We start from the raw sequence: 10,158 nt of genomic DNA, 5'->3' as shown, positions 1-10,158 counted from the left end.
TACAGCGTATTGTATAGAGACTAATAGATGATATATTACAGCTAATGTAACCTGTTTGGTAGTTTAATTGAGTCGACACCTTTACAATCAGAAACAGAGAAAGAAAATAAAAAATAAAAATAAAACGTACGATTTCCTGTTGAATTTGTTATCTTGTGTTTGATTCTGGAATCATATTGTACTGATTTTAGACAAAGAATATATTACCTTTAGTTTAGATAATGACTTGAACAGAATTACGCATTTTTCTTAAATCTATTTATATATATTAGCCGTAATAATATATATAGTATTTGTGTACATGTATTTATATCTATAACTCTGTATCTGAATGTATATATACATATAACTGTGACCATATATATACAGCTGTATTATATATATATATATATATATATATATATATATATATATATATATATATATATATATGATGATATATCTACTTTTATAAATTTATAATTTATAATTAATATTATCAATTAATAAATATATAGTTAATAATAATAATTCTGATAGTTATATTAACAATACAAATTAATAATAGAGTTACTAATAATACTAATGCTAATATTATTAAAAAATAAAATTTTTAATAATAATACTAATTATAATAATATTAATATTAATATTAATAATTATATCTCAATTTATATACATCAAATTTCGTATTTATCATAATATTATCAATACTGATATCTATTCTAATAATAATGATGAAAGTAATAATATTATTATATCAATTTTATTTTAATTTGTTTTATATATTTATGTATAACTTCATTTTAAATTACACTCAATTATTTTTATATCTTACATAATTAATTCAAATGTTTAGATTATATTTTTAATTTCAAAATATAGCATATATTTACATTTATATATTTATATACATACATATTTATTTACATACAATTATTCGTGAATCATCGGGAATAGTCAGAGTCAAATGAATTCATATAAACTGTTTCAAAAAAATTTGGAGACTCAACTTTACAGACTTTGCTTATCGAGTTGGGTTCAGCTTAAGATCAAGTTTAAATTTGGTCAGAAATTCCCGGGTCATCACAGTACCTACCCGTTAAAGAAATTTCGTCCCGAAATTTGAGTGAGGTCATCATGGCTAACAATAAATATGTTTTCCTGACGAATATGAGTTGATAAATAGAGTTTTACTATCATTGAATAATATGGATAAAATGATTCGATTAATCGAAGCGTATGAATGAAGTTATCACAAAAGATCGAGAAGAAGAAATGGAGATTTTCCATAACTTTTGATGTAGTCTCAATTGAATTCCGGAATTCAAGGGATTTAAAGAAAATCTTTGAAATTTGAGGGATTTGATTCTTCGGCGAATAAAGAGATTAAGATCTCTATAATTAAATACGGTGATCTGCCTCGATTACTCTGTCTGATGTTTCCATTATAAATTAAACTCCTCCGTTCCATTATTCTTACCATTCCTATATTTTCTTTCTTAGTTCATACATCCAAACGATTGTGAAAATGCTTAGTCCAGTTCTAATCCTTGACATTTTCATAATTATCATTTGTGCCATCCTCCTTTTCAATCTTCCACCAGAAGAATCTGTTTACTTCTACTATTACCCTGGGGTGATATTATTCTTAATTCTATCATGTTTTTATATTGCTATTCGTATTAATATCCACGGTTTGTAATTTCTGTGTTGTTATTGGGTTTTATATCTTCCCTTATACTTCGACGTCCTTGCTTCTGTTTTCTATAATCATTGTCATCCCCAGTTAATACTCCCCCTATTTGCTGCGATTTATACTCCAATTTCTATTTCGGAGCTTTGTCCCTTCGTTTCTTCTTCTTGCGGTTGGGCATCTCTTGTAATGGTCCGGAATTCGCAGATATAAGTTTTCAGAATGAACATTGTTAATGTCCTAAGAAAGAAACGGTAATAGCACAATTTGACTTGTCAAATTACCAGAATTCAAGGAAAGATAGGACTATCAAGAAAAATATGTTCTTGATATGTTTATAGATTAGACAGAACGTAAGAGTCTTGTAACATGGCACATGATGACGTTATGATCTGTGAATCATCACGTTCCATTAGAAACTCAGTATAAATTAATGTAATATAATCACGTTGATCAAGTGTCATTATATTATACTAATTCATTCTTCAGTTCCCAACACTACTTCAAAAACATTCATAATTCAAACTCGAATTTTTAAAGAAATTTAAAAACTAAAATGGTTTCCTTTATGATGTAATATGGATAGCATGAAGAGATAACTATTTTCGGACAAGAAGAGTTATGAAAATATCCTCAGAAATATCGAAGATATTTATGATGATATTTTGGGATTTCTAAGTTCGATGGTTGATGAAGAAAGATTTTCCGCAAGATTTTAACATGAGTACGGAGCAAGATATTCGTTGAAGGTTTCATTGGATCCAGAATTACCTGGATTCTTTGAATATATGGTATGGTCCTTGTATTTGTCCTTGGTCTCCTTTGTGGTTAGCTCAATCCGTTTTCCAGTTCCAACTTTTCTGAGCTTTTCCAACATACTATTCTTTATCATCAACTTCTGATGATTAAGGTCGTTTACGGTTGTCTACGGCTTCTGCTGCTTCATTAAGCTTCTTCAACCTTCAGAGTATTGATTTGTAGACTGAGTGCTTTTCAGAATTTCAGAATGAAAGATCGTAATTTTAAGAGATAAATGTTATACATATAACTGTTGATGTAGATATGTTGTGAGTTTTCAAGGTACTGATTGCTGATTCTCGGTAATTGTTATAGCAGTTCTCGTTACAAGATGCGGATGATTATATGATAGGGTTTCAATGAATAAATATAATGATTTGTCAGAGAGATTTAAGCCAAAAAGCAACGAGGTTGCTGGTACGTCTGCTGGTAATATGGTGGAATATAAAAGAATTCTCCGGTATTAAAAGGGTAATTGTATATATATCAGGATTATAGTAAGGCTACTTCGAATGAAAAGTCGAAGTTGACTTGCTGGAGCTGTGACAAAATTGGCTACTTTGAAAAGGGATCGCAAAGTTATTTTTGCTAATAAATGCTAAAGGATCTGACGCGGCTACGTGTTAAACTTTTACTCAGTTGCCGAGAGTTTCTCAGGTGTATAACTATATGCATAAATCTTTCCTTCCGTAGATGAAGTGCGGTTGATTCATCCTATCGATTGAGGTGTTTTCAAGAATCATTAAAGGTTTGAACGCAGATTGTAATCGTTAAGATACAAATGGGGTTTAAGATGAAATCAAGTGGCAAACTTGAAGAATTGTTTAATTTCATATATTATAATCAATATTTTAATTCATTTTAATTGTCCAATGTTATTAGTCCACAGTCGATAGTCCACTATTACAGTCCAATAATTCATATATAGTTTAATTTATAATATTCGAATTACTTAATACGTATAGTGACCCGTGTACATGTCTCAGACTCGATCACAACTCAAAGTATATATATTATTGTAGAATTAACCTCAATCCTGTATAGAGAACTCGATCATTACTGCATATAGAGTGTCTATGGTTATTCCAAATAATATATATATATATATATATATATATATATATATATATATATATATATATATATATATATATATATATATATATGCGTCGATATGATATGTCAAAACCTTGTATACGTGTCCCGATATTTAAAGTGCGTAAAATAAATACAGAAATTAATTGACGATAAATAAAATGCGTAAAGTAAATAACAGAAATTAATTGATGATAAATAAAATTGCGATAATTAAATTGCGATAAATAAACTGCGATAAATAAAATGTAATCAGTTAGCTAGGAACAGTTAGCTAGGATTTTGTTAGCGTGGATTCTTAACAAAATTCCTCATAGTTAATTTGTTTGTTTCTAACAAATTTTATTTTGTCAAATGTTTTATTCATTATGCCACTTGTTGAATTCTGATAAATCAAAATACAAATATGAAATTGGATGAAAATAGTTATTCTGTGGTGAACGGATTCATATATCTGTGGATGTAGGTAGGATAGTAAATGACTGTTGAATCAGATTTGAAGAACGTACAATGTAACTTATTAATGTAAAATCTAAATATTCCTCGGGTATTACCTACCCGTTTAAATATTTTCACCATAATCAATTTGTACAAAAGAATTTTTAATTACAATCTTTATGAAAACATATAAACATATATATTTTCTTCAGATGTAATCATGGATTTAATGAGTTAATATGATATTAATCTCATTTGCTTTACCGTTAGAACAAGAATACATAATCTCTAAAACATTAGAGATTACATAATCATCATGTCGAACGAAGATCAAGGATGTAGAACGATACGTAGAACGAAGATAATCGATGTTGAACAAGATGTAGAACGAAAATTATGCTCGAGGTATAGATTGCGATGTTGAGGCATGGATTGTTGAAACTTGGGTTATTGGTGGTACTGGTGCTGTTACTGATGATACTGTAGATACTGGTGATGTTGCTGAAGCTGGTACATTTTGCACCATACTCTCCAAATTGATTACTCGAGCGCGAAGTTCGTTGACTTCTTCCATTATTTCAGAGTGATTGTCAGTCGGAATGAGCGAATGAATAAGATCTAAAATTGTGGATAGAATATAATCGTTGTGGGATATCCTGGCAATGAGGGTGAATATGGTGTTTCGAATAGATTCGCCGGTAAGTGCTTTAGGTTCTTCACTAAGAGGTGAATTCGGTTGGTGGAAAGGATCGACTTATTCTCGTCTTCATTGATTAAGTCAACTACGAACCCATCAGATGAATTGGGGATGGCTGATTGGTTAATTCATTCAGGTGACGTTGCTTCCGGAGCTTAGGTGAATATCCATGTCGGAATAGCTGTCGGAATAACTATCGGAATAACTATCGAAATTTGAGGGACTCAAACTGGTTGAGGGATTCATCTCGTACGATCAGATGAAGGATTTTAGATAAGAAATAGATTATAGGATGTAGATTTGTAACCATTCGCTGATAGAAGTTTTATATCAAAGGATATTTGTCACAATGTTAAGAAACCTGTTTCTCCCCTAGATAACGTGTATTCCATAGAATTAGGGAATGGTAACTTGATGAGAGCTGATAAGATTTATCGTGATTGTACTTTGACGTTAGAAAGTAAGACTTTTAGCATTAATGTGATACCTATTAAACTGGGAAGTTTTGACCTTGTGGTTGGAATGGACTGGTTAGCTGATAACAAAGCCGAGGTGGTCTGTGACCTAAAGGCTATTCGTATTCCTATTGCTGATGGTGAACCTATGATGATTTATAGTAAGAAGAATGGCTCACAATTACATCTCATTAATTGCTTGAAAGTCCAGAAGTATGTGAGAAAGGGATGTATCGCGTTCTACGCTCATGTAAGCCAAATTGTACCAGAAGAAAGGAGACCCGAAGACGTTCCTATAGTTAAGGAATTTCTTGAAGTTTTTCCGGAGGAATTACCTGGTCTCCCACCGCATCGAGAAATTGAGTTTCAGATAGACTTAGTGCCAGGAGCGGCACCAGTAGCTCACGCACCGTACAAAATTGCACCCCCAGAACTTCAAGAGTTGTCTAGTCAATTGCAAGAGTTGTTAGACAAGGGATTTATTAGACCGAGTTCTTCGCCTTGGGGAGCTCCGGTCCTGTTTTTTAAGAAGAAGGATGGGTCGATGAGGTCGTGTATCGACTGCAGAGAATTGAACAAGCTGACAATCAAGAATCGGTATCCGCTACCGAGGATTGATGACTTATTTGATCAGTTGCAGGGATCCAGCTGCTATTCGAAGATTGATTTGAGATCCGGGTATCATCAATTGAGTGTCAAAGAAGCTGATGTCCCGAAGACAGCGTTTAAAACACGTTATGGGCATTATGAGTTTACAGTGATGTCGTTTGGTTTGACGAACGCATCAGCAGTGTTCATGGACCTCATGAACCGTGTGTGTAAGCCATACCTAGATAAATTCGTCACTGTGTTCATTGATGATATATTGGTGTACTCCAAGAACAGAGAAGAGCACGAACAGCATCTACGCTCGATATTGACTATGCTTAGAGAAGAGCAGTTGTATGCAAAGTTCTCTAAGTGTGACTTTTGGTTACCAGAAGTACAATTTCTTGGCCATGTTGTAGGGGCCAATGGAATTCAGGTCGATCCAGCAAAGATTGAGTCGGTTAAGAATTGGGAAACTCCAAAGACGCCAACACAGATTAGGCAATTTTTGGGTCTAGCTGGTTACTGCCGGAGATTCATTGAAGGATTCTCTAAGATCGCCCGGCCATTAACCGCATTGACTCATAAGGGCAAGAAGTTTGAGTGGTCAGAACCGCAAGAGACTACATTTCAGTTATTGAAGGAGAAGTTAACAACTGCACCAATATTGTCTCTACCCGAGGGAAGTGAAGATTTTGTTGTTTATTATGATGCCTCACGTCAAGGAATGGGTTGCGTACTTATGCAACGAAACAAAGTTATTGCTTATGGATCGTGTCAGTTAAAGATTCACGAGCAGAACTACACTACGCACGACCTTGAGTTAGGAGCTGTTGTCTTTGCACTCAAAATGTGGAGACACTACCTGTTTGGAACCAAGTTCACAATCTTCACTGACCATAAGAGCTTATAGCACATATTCGATCAGAAGCAACTCAACATGAGACAACGACGTTGGATGGAACTACTTAATGATTATAACTGCGAACTTCAATACCATCCGGGCAAGGCGAATGTTGTGGCAGATGCCTTGAGCAGAAAGGAGTGAGAGAAACCTCCTAGGGTTAAAGCGCTTAACATAGTTGTCCGTACGAATCTCATATCACAAATTCGCGAAGCACAACAAGAAGCCATGAAATAGGAGAATGTTGATGTTGAATTTCTCAAAGGGATGGATAAGAAATTTGACAACAAGGAGGACGGAACACGGTACTTTGCTAACCGAATTTGGGTACCAAAGTTTGGTGGATTGAGAGAACTAGTGTTGGAGGAAGTACACAAGTCGAGATACTCAATTCATCCGGGATCAGATAAAATGTACCAAGATTTGAAGGCATTTTATTGGTGGCCGAACTTGAAAGCTGACATTGCTACTTATGTCGGGAAGTGCTTGACTTGCGCTAAAGTCAAGGCTGAGCATCAGAAGCCATCAGGATTATTAATTCAACCAGAGATTCTCCAGTGGAAGTGGGAAGGAATTTCCATGGACTTCATTACGAAACTGCCGAGAACGGAAGGAGGTCACGATACTATTTGGGTTATCGTGGATCGTCTCACTAAGTCCGCTCACTTCTTACCGATAAGGGAAACTGATAAAATGGAGAAGTTGGCTCAAATCTACATTAAGGAAGTCGTCTCTAGGCATGGAGTGCCTATATCCATTATATCCGACCGCGACAGCAGATTTACTTCCAGGTTTTGGCAATCATTGCAGAAAGCAATGGGGACTCGTTTAGATATGAGTACAGCATATCACCCCAGACGGATGGCCAGAGCGAACGAACTATTCAGACTTTTAAGGACATGTTGAGAGCGTGTGTCATTGATTTCGGAAACGGATGGGATAAGTATTTACCACTAGCTGAGTTCTCATACAATAACAACTACCATGCGAGTATTAAAGCTGCACCATTTTAAGCATTATATGGAAGGAAGTGTAGATCTCCCATTTGTTGGAGCGAGTTGGGAGATAGTCAGTTGACGGGTCCTGAGATTATTCAGGAGACAACTGAGAAAGTTCTACAGATTCAGGAACGACTGAGAACGGCTCGAAGTCGACAAAAGAGTTATGTCAATGTTAGACGAAAGGACATAGAATTCCAAGTTGGAGACAAAGTTATGCTTAAAGTATCACCTTGGAAGGGTGTTGTACGATTTGGGAAATGAGGTAAACTGAGTCCTCGCTATGTTGGACCATTTGATATAACTGAAAGAGTTGGACCAGTAGCTTACAGATTGGAACTACCACAAGCACTCAGCGGTATTCATGACATTTTCCATGTATCCAATCTAAAGAAGTGCCTAGCCGATGATAATTTGATTATTCCTTTAGAGGAACTAAGTATCGATGACAAACTTCATTTCATTGAGGAACCTGTTGAAATCTTGGGCCAAGAGGTTAAACAGTTGAAGCAAAGCAGAATTCCTATCGTTAAAGTTCGGTGGAACGCGAGAAGAGGACCAGAATTCACGTAGGAGCGTGAAGACCAGATGAGGCTGAAGTATCCGCAATTGTTTCCCGAGGAAACCACTTCAGTGGACGATCACTAAAATTTCGGGACGAAATTTTCAATAACAGGTGGGTAATGTAACAACCCTGATTTTTCCGTTACTTTCGTTAACCTTCCGTTAGTTTATTTAACCGCGATTATTTAACTTTTATGTGTTTACATGTATTAAATGCGTACTTGACCTTTGGAGGGTTTCAATAATTGATATGGGTTGATATTAATTCAAATAAATATTTCGGGTAATGAAATACGATAAAAACGATACAATTTTGATAATAGCTTGTTGAGCAACGAAACGCTCGGGTTTATTTTAATAATTAATTTTATTAATTATTAACTTTTAAAAATATTTAATTTATTGGGTTTTTAATAAATTAAGCGATTGGTTGCGTTTAACGATCGGATTAGCGTTCCGGGCCTTCGGTACGACAAAACGACACTTAAAACGGACCACGAATACACTGGATTACAAAACGAGAGCCCGGGAACCCATGGTGGGCCCCATTCGGCCAACCCCTCCCCCTCACCCCCTTATTTTTTTAATTTTTGACTAGTGGAGGGACTTATGTGCAATTTAGGATAGTTAGGGCTAGTATTTAAGGCTTGTGTTTAACCTAAATAGCATTAATAAAAATATAACGCAATTTTCTTCTCTCCCTCTCCCCAAAACCGTCGACCACCATCACCCTACTACCACCATCAATTTTTGATTTTTAGATTAAACCTTGAACACGAAAGTTGCAATTCTCGATCTCCTCTACGCGTTGATATAATTCTTTTAGCGATCAAAGGTATAATTGCATGAACCCTAATTCTTAAAAATCTGATTTTTATAAATTTTCATAGTTATGTTGTCAATTGCTCAAGTCTATACGCGTACGTGTTAATTGTAATCGTTATTTTGATTGTTTGATGCGCTAGGATTTAAAAATGAATTTGTTATTGCATGATAAGTGATTTTAAGTTTTTCAAATGTTAATTATTATGTTATAATCATATTCCTTGCGAAAAACTATTGAGTTTAGGCTTTGGATTCGCTTGATTTCGTTTCCGTATGATTAAGTTATGTCGATTTGAATTATCGTTGTGTTATTGTTGCTTGATCAGAAATCTGGTATTGATAGAAAACGAATTGGCATGTGAGACTTATACCACTAGAAATATAATTTAAAAACACTCAAGTTAGACTAGGATATCATGTCGTTTGCTTATGTATAGCCCGAGATATGCTAGAATTAGTGTAAATGAAGTTTTATACAGCACTTGCATGAAAATAACCTTGTATGATAAAATGTGTTAACTTCTGTGATTGAAGCTTTGCATATTTGAAAAATAGACAAAAAGTACTTCATCTTTCATGTAGATATTATAGGTTAATTGTATCTAGATCTTCGGATAATTGTATGCGAATGTGACTAATGAAATGGGAATCGAATCTGTAAATTGAACACGGTTTTGTACTTTGTGAATTTTGTATATTGATTGAGCATGTATGCTTCTGGAAAATGAAACTTAATATGATATGTGACTTATTGTTAGTTTATGTCAATCTCTGAAACCTTATGCATTGGGCACAATAGAGCCATACTTTATGTGAATTCTGATTTGAACTGAAAACTGAATGATCAACTTGCACGAATAAACTGTACAAATTGGCTAAACAAAAGTGGCTAGATTTTTGATATGTGTTACTTTGATTTGTCCTTGAACTTTGGACACTGGTCTTGTATCAATTTCATGTTTCTAACTCCGGTTATAGCCGAAATGAAATCAGTGCGCGGTCAGAAACTGACCTGGCAAACCCCAAATGTATTCCTTCTGATTCCTGACTTTTAATTGTCGTATGAGTCCCTGGCCGGACTTTTTGGAATCAATTTTGAGTATATTTATGATCTGGATCTT

Source organism: Rutidosis leptorrhynchoides, chromosome 1 (assembly GCF_046630445.1).
Source record: "Rutidosis leptorrhynchoides isolate AG116_Rl617_1_P2 chromosome 1, CSIRO_AGI_Rlap_v1, whole genome shotgun sequence".
In the NCBI taxonomy this organism is placed as follows: domain Eukaryota; kingdom Viridiplantae; phylum Streptophyta; class Magnoliopsida; order Asterales; family Asteraceae; genus Rutidosis; species Rutidosis leptorrhynchoides.
This window is presented reverse-complemented; position numbering follows the sequence as displayed.